Here is a 13,609-nt window from a genome sequence, read left to right as displayed (position 1 = left end):
ACAAATGGTCCAGACCCTTCAGGAATGAAGGTTTAGGTTTCTCCATCAGAAAAAAAAAAACATGACTTGCTGAGATATTTGCTGAAGGTAAAGGAAATACAGAATGGATAGTAGAAGACGGTAGTCATCAATACCAGTTATGACCATGTGACCAGCTGCAGAAATGAGGACTATAATTGTCATGAGTGCTTCCTTCTTCTTTTGTTAAAAACATGTTTGTGCATGTATACACTTGTAGTAAGAAAATGTCTTGGCTGGGCGCAGTGACTCACGCCTGTAATCCCAGCACTTTGGGAGGCTGAGGCGGGCAGATCACAAGGTCAAGAGATCGAGACCATCCTGGCCAACATGGTGAAACCCCATCTCTACTAAAAATACAAAAAGTAGCTGGGCCTGGTGGCACACGCCTGTAATCCCAGCTACTCAGGAGGCTGAGGCATAAGAATCACTTGAACCCAGGAAGTGGAGGTTGCAGTGAGCAGAGATCACACCACTGCACTCCAGCCTGGCGATAGAGCAAGACTCCAACAAAACAAACAAACAAACAAAAGTCTTCATTTTATTTCCTTTCTCCTTTATCATGTAACATAAGATTTATTGACTTCACATCAGCATTTAAGTATCGTTAACTTTATGTAATAGCATTTGGATTGGGGATTCGTGCATTTCTGGTTGTACAAAGGATAGTTGTATTATATTAGGCATAATTATGGCCTCATTGCTGTCTTTATTTGAAGATTATGTACAATCTCAGGAGATTTGTATGGGTTCAAGTTGGCAAGGGTTGGACTTGTGATGGTTAATACTGCGTGTCAACTTGATTGGATTGAAGGATACAAAGTATTAAACCTAGGTGTGTCTGTGAGGGTGTTGCCAAAACAGATTAATATTTGAGTCAGTGGCTTGGGGAGGAAGATCCATCTGGAGGACACAGTTCTGAGATAATCAGCCTATTCTCAACTCCATTCCTGACAACTTTTGTGTCCTTAACTTTTTATGTCTAAATTTTCAAATAAAACTGTAATTAATATTATCATTATTCTATAAAATTAAGTAGGGCTTTTACATTAGATTTGAATGAAATCAGTCTTAACTAGGATTGTATTGAAATCTCATCTATATTGCCTTTGAAAAGCTTTAACAATCATGAATATTATGTTTACAAATTATTCATTGTCAACAAGGGATCAGCTTTTGAGTCATGCTCTAGAATTCATGTGATAAAGTCGTTATCAAAAGCAATGCTGAGGCTACATCTCAAGGAGAGGGACAAATAAAAAATATTTATCAGTTCTGAGTGATAATCTTCTCAGCTTTTACATTAACCTAATGACTTCATGGTTCCTTATTAATGAATGTCTCCATTTCCCCACTAAATATTTCTACAATATTTATCTATAAACAGTCTATATAAATTTGTTTCAAAAAAATAAAAAGCATACAAACTTGCTGCAGCCAACTGTTTTCTGCCCCTGTCCCTGGATTGTATTGGGTCATCTGGAGCATCCAATATAAAGAAAGTTAAAAAGCACAGGTACATAAATAAATTCTCTATTTTTTCCAAAACCTATGTCCACAAATCTGTAGACACAGTTGGCCTGATATATCAGATTTAGTTTCATTCCAGTAAACAAATTGTTTCAGTAAAGGGACAATTTATGGCTTGTTGCAGGAAGTCAGGGATCCCGAACAGAGGGACTGGCTGAAGTCGTGGCAGAAGAACATAAATTGTGAAGATTTCATGGACATTTATTAGTTCCCCAAATTAATACTTTTATAATGTCTTATGCCTGTCTTTACTGCAATCTCTGAACATAAATTGTGAGGATTTCATGGACACATATCACTTCCCCAGTCAATATCCTTGTGATTTCCTATGCTTGTCTTTAATCTCTTAATCCCATCATCTTGATAAGCTGAGAAGGATGTGATAGACCCTGTGATGATTGTGTTAACTGCACAAATTGTTTGTAGAGCATGTGTGTTTGAACAATATGAAATCTGGGCACCCTGAAAAAAGAACAGGTTAACAGCAATGTTCAGGAAACAAGGGAGATAACCTTAAACTCTGGCTGCCAGTGAGCCAGGCAGAACAGAGCCATATTTCTCTTCTTTCAAAAGCAAATAGGAGACCTATCACTGAATTCTTTTTCTCAGCAGGGAACATCCCTGAGAAAGAGAATGGCCCCTGAGTGTAGGCTTCTGAAATGGCTGCTTTGGGGGCAGCTGTATTTTACAGTCAAAGTTGAAGCGATGGAATAAGCCCCAGTCTCCTGTAGCACTCCCAGGCTTATAAGGACAAGGATATTCCCACCTAATAAATTTTGGTCAGACAGGTTGTCTGCTCTCAAACCCTGTCTCCTGATAAGATGTTACCAATGACAATGCGTGCCTAAAACTTCATTAGCAATTTTAATTTTGCCCTGTCCTAAGGTCTTGTGATCTCGTCCTGCCTCCATTTGCTTTGTCATATTTTATTACCTTGTAAAGCTTATGATCTCTGTGACCCACACCCTATTTGTATACTCCCTCCCCTTTGGAAAATCACTAATAAAAACTTGCTGGTTTTACAGCTCAGGGAGCATCATAGAACCTGCTGACATGTGATGTCTCCCCCGGACACCCAGCTATAAAATTTCTCTCTCTTGTACTCTTTCCCTTTATTTCTCAGACCAGCCAATGCTTGGGGAAATAGAAAAGAACCCACATTGAATATCAGAGGTAGGGTTTTCCCCGACAATGGCTGAAAATAGTAGCTTGATACCACACACCTTAACCATCAATACTTTAGTCTGTGAATGTTTAGGAAAGCCAGTGACCTCTAACATTTGTAAATTTAATATCAAAAATGTTAATGTTACTTGACCCCAAATATTAGAGTTATGTACATTATTGTTACATGAGACCCCGAACCAGTAGAATTGGTACTACAGGAGCTTGTTAGAAATGTAAGATCTCAGACCCCATCTCAGAACTACCAAATCACAATCCGCATTTCACAAGATTACTATTTGGTTTGTAAACCCATTACAGTTTGAAAAGCACTGCTGTACTTGCATCCTTAACTCAGTAGCTAATCTCTTGAGGTTTTACTCTAGATAAACTGTGCTTCTTTTACTCTAAAAAAGGCAATGGCTTTCATCTTTGCACAATAATTTAGTGTTTAAGTTTATCTGATTTCTGTGATGACAAATGTAATTTATAGACAAAGTTTCAGGTGGGTGAGAGAAGTGATGTGGGACACAATTCAAGAAAGCAGGGATTTTTCTTTCCTGAAAACGTGTTCCTGATCTCTTGACTGTGAATTATCAGACACTGTATTTGGCTAGACAATATTTAAAATGCAACTTCTTCATGATTCTTTTAAAGATTAAAATTTTTCAGAATTTACTCAAACCCTAACTTAAGATAAAACAGTTTTCATTTTTCTGTTGGAAAGGTTGCATACAGTTGTTCAAAACCACAGTCGTAATAATGGAAATTTAGATCCAGAAAGCATGTTAGTCAGTCCATCCATCTCCTGTTGCATTTCACAGGAAGCAATTTGCAAAATATTTAGAATTTAGAATTTATTATTTATCCTCTATGTAAATGATGCCCTGTCAGCCTCCAAAATAAATTTATTATTCTAAAAGATTACATATCTAAAATACAATTCTTTAATTAGATTTATTTTTTAATGTATAAGGGGAATCAAATAGGTGTACCAACCACTTCAGCTGTGTTTCCTGAAATTAACCACTAAGTTAGAATCTTCACTTCATTAAGTTCAGGAAAAGGAAAATTCAGGTTAAAAAAAAAAAAAACAAAAAAAAAGGGAAAAGAGACTGCACAGCAAGTTAGCATTTTCAGTATCATGTGTTGAATCCCAGTTAAGGACATTAATAACCAAATAGTTCCTTTTGCTTTTTAAACTTTATATACGAATGATAAACAAACAAACAAAAAAACTAGCCAGGCATGGTGACACACACCTGTAATTCCTATAATTGAAGCTACGAGGGTGGCTGAAGTGGGAGGATTGCTTAAGTCCAGCAAGTCCAGGCTGCAGTGAGCCATGATCTACCACTGCACTCCATCCTGGGCAACAGAGTGAGATTGTATCTAAAAAAAATGAAAATAATAAATACATAAATACATACATACATACAAAAATGCAAACCATATATAGTTGATCAATTTGAACCAGATTTTTACCTGAAGGGTTACATTTATACAGTAAATGAAAGATGCTTATATTTGGCTCACTATCATAGTAATGTATTGAATTAGAATAATACTATTCTACTGAATGAAGTCTAATATACCACAATAATCTCATTGGCTAAATGAATGAAAATGATAAGAGCAAAGATGTAATTTAACTCATTTAAAAAGGACAAAACAAAATAATGGGTTATTGACTTGGATTTCAACTAACACCTTGACAATTGACTTAGACGTTCAAATCTATGGGGTGTTATGTAAAGAATGATGAATAGATATTATCCATTTTAGTAAAGGAAGAAGAGAAAATCAGTATGTCAATGCAAAAAATACTGAAAATCAATAACTTCCAGGAGCCCTTCAGTTATTCATAGGAAAGGCATATAGTTAGAAAATGTTTGTTTAATCTGGGAAAACGTGTGTGTATGTGGTGTGTGTGTGTGTGTGTGTGTGTGTGTGTATTGAGAGATAGGAATTAGATGAAGGAGAGACCTTCCTTGCTATAGAATTTTTTAATAAGGAAAAGCTGGAGCCTGCGGAATTTCCTAACTTAGAGATAACGTTAATAGGTGGGTAAACTATAACCTGTCTAGATGTCTGAAATCAGGGTTTTTGTTTTTTGTTTTTTGTTTTTTTTGGCAAAACTCGTGAAAGATACTCCATGATAGGCAAGGGGCATTTCTAAAAGAACCACACAACTGTGGAATGATTTAGCATTGGCAGACGTGCTCTACACTTTTATCTTAATCCCTTTTCTCCCAAATCTTTGCCAACAGAAGTCATTACTGTTTGTGGGCACAGAGCAGCCCTGTGGATAGCACGCTAAGCTTGCATCCCTTTCCCACCATCACCTTTATCTCCAACCATTCCCTGGCTTTGCTCCGACTCTCCCTTTTTTTCTGGGGCATGCTAGACCAAGAGAAATATCTGATCGTTCTGCCCTTATCTAAACTTGAAAAATCCACTATGGAGATAAAATTCTCATATCTTTGGTGTGTGTATTCACCAAGTTAACTAAAGAGCTAAATAATCTACACTTTGTTTTGCAAAACACTAATAAAAGGCTATCATTTCACAGTCTGCCTACATTTATACACTTCCACTGGAGGGAGAAAAAAGTAACTTCTGTAGCTTACTGAACACTTGCAGAGCTAAGTGCTTTCCTTTCAATACCTCATTTATTACCTCCTTAAAGCAATCTGTGAGGTATACAGTATAATTGTCTTTAATAAAAGAGTAAACTGAGGTATAGATAGAGTAACTTACCCAAGATCTTAAAATCTGTAAATGGTGGAACCAGGTTTCAAAATTTAGATACATCTGAGCCCTAAGCCTGTGGTCTTAACCTCTGCACTATATAGCTTCCCATAAATAAACCTCATAAAGTTTCACTGTGAAGGATTTTTATGTAAAATAGCTATTCATGAAGCTCTTCTTCCTATAAATAAGGCATCATTTCAAAATGACATGTTTGCCTGCAGCAGACTCAGAGCTTAGAAAGATAATATTTTAATCAGATACCACTCATCCTTACCGATAATTTGGCATTTCTGAATACTTTACCGTTTTCCCAAAAGTGTATGTTTAAATCCCCCTTTTGTTCTGTCCTGATTTTTACTCATTTTTTTCTGATTTCTATTAATGTCAAAACATACATTATGATTACGTACAGAGCATCAAAAGATAATATACTTCAGAATAACTAAAGACTGAAAATTCTGAACTTTATCAGAGACTATGCATAGCAAATATTTGATGATCACTTATTTGGACTTGAAGAAAATTGGTATCCCGTTATTGACTAAATTGGCTCTGTTAATAAAAACATGACTACCTTTACTGTCTTCTTTCATTGCTGACCCCTTATTCTTTGCTATTTTCTTTGTCCTGTAATAATGCAATATCAATAACTTATTTTTCTGCTTTGTGAAACATGAGCTGACCCAGAATGACCACCTCCTCTCCCACATCTGCATATTCTCTCCCAGCCCCTAGTCTAAGATCATGTCAAAACAGGGACATATTAAGCTTTTATTGGATAATGTGCTTTAACCAACTTGTTTTTACATTACACTGATACATTTATAGATACATTTTTTTTTTTTTTTACAAATTTAAGACATGGAGACGAAATCAAATCACCTTTGACAGCCACCTTCAACTTTTAGTCCCACCATCCCCATAGGTGACTATCTCTATCACAGTTTAACATATTTAATTCCCACCCTTTGCTAATGATTTTGTACACACATCACGTGGATCTAGATATATTATCTAATACTGCTTTTTACATGGCTATGTGTTTTACACATTGTAATACAACATTGTAGAATTCAGCTATTTTTCCAAACATAGGTATCACTCATTCTTTTAAATTGTTGCATAGTATTTCATTGCATAAAAATATTAAGATTTATTTAACCATTCCCCTATACAGAAGCATTTAATTTCTCTCCAGGACTTTATTATTACAAACATAGCTGCAACATCCTTTTTTATGAATCCTCATAAACATGCGTTACTCTAGGGTAGATATTGAGAAGTAAAATTTCTGGGTCATGGCATACATCTTAGTTGAAGAGGTATTCCTGTGCTGGGAAGTTATTAGGTCATAAAGGCTCAGCACTAAAGTAACAACCTCTTGACTAATCCTGTAGTCAAGAGTTACAGGAAATCTATCAGTTTGGCAGCAGTTGTATTTTTCTGATGGAAAACACACTGCAGAGGGAATCAAAAGAAACTGAGACTAACCCTTTCTGCTGCTAATTAGAAGTTGTGCAGCGTCTCCAAGTTTCTGTTTCTTTGTCTTGGAGATAGGGCTAGATTATTTCTCAGAAATTTATATATCTACATGACATACTTCTGTTCTTAAGTTATTCATTCACTAAACAAGAATATACAAGGCATATGTAAGAGTCTACAATGTGTCCGTAAGGACTTAACAAGAAATAATACCTGAAAACAAAGCAAGGTATAAACAGATATGTATACAAATACACATAGGCTACAAAATGTGTGATTTTTAAAAAACTACAAAAAATAAACACATTGCTTATTTAGTCTGTTTTGTTTGAATAAAGAAGCTGTTTGGTACACCTTCTCTGCAAACACTACATACTGGAGTGAAGTTGTTGCTCCCTCCTACCACCCCACCCAGGTGGAGGCAGAGGGAAATTTGTTATAACGGGTGTTTCATGTATTTTCTGTGGCCCTAAAGCCGTAATTTCCTGGAAATGCTGTGCCCAGTACTGAGAGAGCTCTCGGAGTTGTTTCTCATGTTCTCCAGATTCCTAGCTTCCCAAATTCTGTTTCAGACTCATCTGCTCCATTGTCTGCCTAAATATAAGCCCTTTCCACTGCTATATCATCAATTATAAGGAGTACACAAACATGCTGAATAAAGAAGGGGTCAGTAGAGGAGAAGTACAGGTAAAGGACTTTCTCAAAAAGAGACTGGCGAATTTAATACTCAGTAAAGACAGAAGAGAAAAATATAACCATTTTTTATCTAGGTTTTTCAAGATTTCACCCCTTTAGCACTTAGCCCATACATTCTCTTCATTTATTTAAGCTCTCTTTGAAGTTGTAGTAGCATCAAAGGCAAAAGGACTAGATGAGGACAAAAACATGTATCAAAATACAATGTAATTTGTAATGTGGAATTATCAGTCAGCTGAAAGGACAGATGGGAATAAATTATAGAAAATACAGTTTTATTAAAATGAGAAAAATCACATGATGATATCAAGACTACATTTAACAATCACAAAACAAATAATGAAAAACCTAACCAGGACAGAACCATAAATAAGTTTGATAATGCCATCCTTGGTTCAATAGATCACAGTTTACTTTCAATTTAGACAATGATGTCTACCCACACAAAGTGGAAACTTGAAGCATTCTCTGAGTAGGTGATTTTTAAATCAAGATTTCACAAAACACGTCAATTGTATCAACTTGTTTAATTCAGTTCTGGGAATGTGTATTAGGCACCAGGCATTCTATTAGCTGCTAGGCACATAAACATGACAAAAAGTGATCACTACCAAAAAGATGTTACCTTCCATTGGAAATACGTAAGTTCTCAAATCTCAAAATCAAATTAATTTTAGAATTTAAGCGAAAGAAAAACCTAAGAGATAGAGAAAGAGAAAAACAAATTATACATACGTTTTACAAGGACTCAGCATAATTAACATAACATGTAAGTAATAACGCTCCAAAAACATTAGGAATAACTGTTCTGGATAATTCAAGAACATATTTTTTCACATTTTAAAAAATTTTGTAACAAAATGCTTGGAGGAAGCAGGATAGTGGCATGGAAAGAACATTGGACCAGAAGTAAAGAAATTTGATTTTAATTATTCTTTTTTCTCTAATTTGCAGTGTTCACTTACACAATCAATTTCACTTCTATAGACTTAACGTTTCTTTAGCTTTAGACTGTTGAATTTAATACTTATTAAAGACCAAAAAGAAAACTATAACAATTTTTACCCTGTTTTTAAATTTCCTCTTCTTTAGCACTGAACCTGTGACCTTGTGAGACCTCTATTCCAGTGAGAGAGAAAAGAAATTAAAATTATCTCTGGTCCCTTTTAGTTTTAGCCCAACAATAAGTCAACTGTTAGAAAAGTAGCAGGTGAAAGGTGTACTAACAGGTCAAGCGAAGTTGAAAGGTGTTCAACTATCCAGTAGACCATCTGCTATTTGTATACCTTACCTCATTGTACAGGAGACTCTTGCATTGATCATAAAGATGCAGGGCAGACAAGTCTTAAAATTGGGGCTTAGCCCAGGAGGGTTCTTGGCTTTGCTAAGGAAGACATTCAAGGGTGAGCTGGTGGTGTTAAACAGCAACTTTTATTGAAGCGACAGCATCTCGCAGCAGCAGAGGTGCTGTTTCTTGGAGAGTAGGGCTATCCTATATACAGTGTGCCCAGAATAGCAACTCAGAGGCACTCCTGCAGTCATATTTATACCCATTTTTAATTATATGCAAATTAAGGGACAAATTATGCAGAAATTTCTAGAAAAAGAGTGGTAACTTTCAGGCTGTTATGTTATTGACATGGAAAGGGGCAGTAACTTACAGAAGTTGCCATGGCAATGGTAAACTGACATGGCACACTGGTGGGCTTGTCTTATGGAGAGATGTTTCTGCCCCATCCCTGTTTTAGCTAGTCCCCATTGTGTCCCAGTGTCTGAGACCCTCCATAGTTGCATCCCACCTCCTATCTCAATAACACTTTGTGAATACAGTATTTAATACATTTAATATTTTGAGGTAACAGTAAATTAATCAGACAATTCATACTTAGTTTCAATCTTCCATTTCAAGATTCATTCTTAATAAATTGAAGCCACTTTTCTAAGCATAAAAAAAGGTAAATACAATTTAATTTTTCTTTGGTTCTGTTCATTAAAACTGTATTTAAGTCTACATGATATAAAAGTTAATAATCTCTGAGATCTATTTCTTTACTTAATTTTTGCATATTTCTTATAAATTTGGAATGCAGTGGAAAGGAATCCCACTAGATAGTCAGTATATTACAGGACTCTAACTTGCTGCTATAATATTTATTTAATGAATTCATTCACACAAATCAAAACACCTGAGTGAAATTCTATTTATGGCTTACTTAATTTATGATTATAATTTCCAACAGATATTTCACTTTTTTATTGACATATTTAATCTCTGGTTTGTAGATGTAAATTTGAACTTATTCATTTGATGTTACCATGAGATAAGAAAAAAATAATCCTCATTTGGTGAAATATGTAGCAATAAGGTAAAGATACTATCCTGAGATCTTGTACATGCTTAATAATTTAACCATTTTTACATTCTCCTCTTTTCTCATATATTTTCTTTCTGATTAGACTGTACATATTTTAATTAGTTTTTTCACACTGTCAACCTTTCAATAGCCATTTACCACACTCACAATCATTAATGATGTGTAATCTCGCACAGGTAAAATTAAATCAATTCAGCTACCAGAAAAACACCAGAGAAATAAATAGATAAGACCTTCCTCATTCTTCTATGACCTCCCAAGTTAGACTCTCCCACACTGAAAAGACATTAACGATTGAATCTTCAGTTCTTCCAAGTGAAACTGTGAAAAGGGGCATAGCCCAGCATAAAAAAGGAAGTCTGACAAGCCTAACAGTTGACCTCTTTGCTCTATTCTCACTAGTCTCAGAGGTCTCTAAGGAACTGATTACCTCTCAAGTCAAGAAGCAATCATTTTAAGTCAATGAAAATGAATAAACTAATCTGGAATGGGTAATCGTTGTTAGTAATATTAATACCATAATTATAATTAATGGTGTTTATTAGAAGTGATATTTGTGCCAAGAAGATAACTGAAAAGACAGACTAGAATTACATTACAAAATGTATATGTGCATGTTCAGTGTGAGGGAATTTTCTTAAAGTAAGCAAGGGGAAGGGATGTGACAGCATTCTAAAGTAATAACAGCAAAAATTTCATGGAACAGCCCGGAAAGCAAAGAAGAATCCTAAATGAAGGGTGGCCTGCCCCTCCACACTTGTGGGTGTTTCTCGTCAGGTGGAGCGAGAGACTTGAGAAAAGAAAATAAGACACAGAGACAAAGTATAGAGAAAGAAAAGCGGGGCCCAGGGGACCGGCGCTCAGCTTACAGAGGACCCACGTCGGCACCGGTCTCTGAGTTCCCTTAGTATTTATTGATAATTATCTTTACCATCAAAAAGATAAGGGAGTAAATCAGCAGTAAGACATATAGATAAAGATCTTTGTGACCTGAATAAGTTCAAAGGAAAATGCTGTGCCTTGAGATGCATATGCAAACATCTCCATAAACCTTTTAGCAGCATTGCTCCAGCAAGTCCCACCTTATTCCTAAAGGCGATTTTCTCCTTGCTCAGTAAACAAAGCATACAATGGGTTTTACACAGAGATGTTCCATTGCCCAGGGACGGGCAGGAGACAAATGTTTTTCTCTTACTTGAGATTAAGAGAATGGTGATGACCTTTAACCAGCAAGCAGCCTTTAGGCACTTGTTTAACAAAGCACATTCTGTACAGCCCAAAATCCTTTAAACCTTAAGTCACCCACAGCACATGTCTCTTGCAAGGACAAGGTTGGGGGTAGGGTCACAGATTAACAGCATCTCAAATACAGAACTAAAATGGAGCCTCATATGTCTGCTTCTTTCTATATAGACACAGTAACAGGCTGATCTCTTTTTCTTTTCCCCACACTAAAGAGGTATTTCAGAGTCATTTGTGAATAATTGTATTTTGCAAGATGAATTTTAGGTCTCACCTTTAGTATGTACCTTACTGGCATATTACCCATGTCATTATTAGAATAAAAATTCTCAATTCTGGGAACAATTGAAATTGCTGTTAAGAATATGTAAGTCCTTCCATAGAAATGCTTGGGCATGCCTGTCTCACTGTTTGCTGCCTGCATAATGTAGAAAATATTATTAAGATTTCTGTTTAAGGCCAGAAACAAAATGTTTCTGAAACATATTTTGCAAATAAAATTTTTAAATGCTGTATTTCTTTCAAAATAATCTTCACTAAAGCTTAGTTTGTTTGACCTCAACAGTGTATTACACAATGAAATCAAAACATCAACCCACATAATCAACTATTTAAGATAAATAGAAAAAAGGAAAAGAAACACTTGAGATATGTTTTTTCTATCTTGATTGTTAGGACTATTCTATATCTTATATTAATATTTCTTCATATGACTAAGTATTAATATTCAGAAGATGATTATGAAAATAGGAAAATAAGATACAACCTGCATAGCCAAAGAAAACAAAATGCAAGAATAATGTGACCATATTCTAGTCTTTCATTCAGTAACTATTTCCTTAGTAATTACTATGTTTTAGGTCTTGGGATACATAAGAGAACAAAAAAATCAAAAATCCCTGACCTCGTGGAGCCTCTATTACAGTCTGTACTTAAACATGTTTATATGTAATATTAACCTGGCCATGAGTTCCTTTGTCGCAAGCAGTACAAAGGAAATGCGCTTTCTATCAACACCTTCCATAGCTGCAAAGAAGGTAGCTTCTGTCATAAGAACATAGGATATAAAAGATAACTGGTTACATATCTATATGTCTAGCCCCTCCAGCAGAAAATACCATTCCTAACTCAACCTCTTTGAAGGACATATTTATAATACAAACATTAGCACAAATGGCTTTTGAGAAAAATAAAATTCAGACTTTGGATTCAGAAATGTTGAATGTAACATTCTGGAATATAAACATTTTTGGCCTTTTTCCTAATCATTCTCATCTGGATGAAAGCCATGAGCCAACAACTGGATGGGTTGTTAAACAGTAACCACATCTCCTTATTGCTCTCTTACATTCTTTCACTTGCTTTTTTGGTGGCAAATAGGAGAAAATAAGGGAAGTCCACAGTGGTGTGACTAAGTTCTGCTTGGTGAAGAATAGTTATTAAATTCTGAGACATTTCAGCCCTGCTTAAGAATGACCTGGATGATTTTAGGACTTTAACTTTTTTCTATTAGGATGTAACTGTTATCATGTTAGTTCCATAAGGATGACAAAAAAATAAGCAACTACAAAGTCCTCATCTATCATCAAGAAGCAGAAATGTTTTTCAAGCAACTGCTAATGCACATCACATGTTATGTGGCTCATAGTGGCAAAAGACCATCTCTGCAGTATAAATTTGTAAGAGGACATAAACACTTTAAAAGGTTAAAATGATGTTGTATCCCACACCTACACTCACTGCTCACCGTCTATTCAGACCACACTTGCCCACAGAGATAGAAAGCTAGAAAAAAAAAAAAAACAAAAAACTTTATATTTGTAATGGATAGAAAGATGGCAATATCCTCATAGCTCAATCTTCATGGCTCAATTAGCTAATGTTGACTCAGTAGCCAGAGACATCTGGCACAATTGAAGATTTTTAATGGCCCCTGCCCACAAAGGAGATAAAGATATCATAAGGAAGAAAAAGAGAAAAAAAAATACAATAAATGCAAATGCACCTAGGTAAATCACAGAATTAAAAGAACAAAGCAGATTGAAAGGAGGCTTATGTTTGTGTAAGAAAAAATGCATTCATTTTAAACCTTGATCTTGATGGTTAAATTTTTAGGGATGTTGGTAATTGTTTTCCAACATTTACATGGCAAGTTATTTAAATTAACCTAGTCTTACTATTTTTTCATTCCAAATCTATTTAAGTCCTTTGTGAGGCTCTCTGACCAAGTAATTTGTATGAATTCTTATTTTTTTTTCAGCTTTTCTTGCTTAACAATGCCTAGTTTTAATAATAACAATAAGTCAAGTTGGAAAGGATAATCTTATATTGTAAAAGAAATGTTATAA

Source organism: Trachypithecus francoisi, unplaced genomic scaffold (assembly GCF_009764315.1).
Source record: "Trachypithecus francoisi isolate TF-2019V2 unplaced genomic scaffold, Tfra_2.0 Lachesis_group15, whole genome shotgun sequence".
Taxonomy (NCBI): Eukaryota; Metazoa; Chordata; class Mammalia; order Primates; family Cercopithecidae; genus Trachypithecus; species Trachypithecus francoisi.
This window is presented reverse-complemented; position numbering follows the sequence as displayed.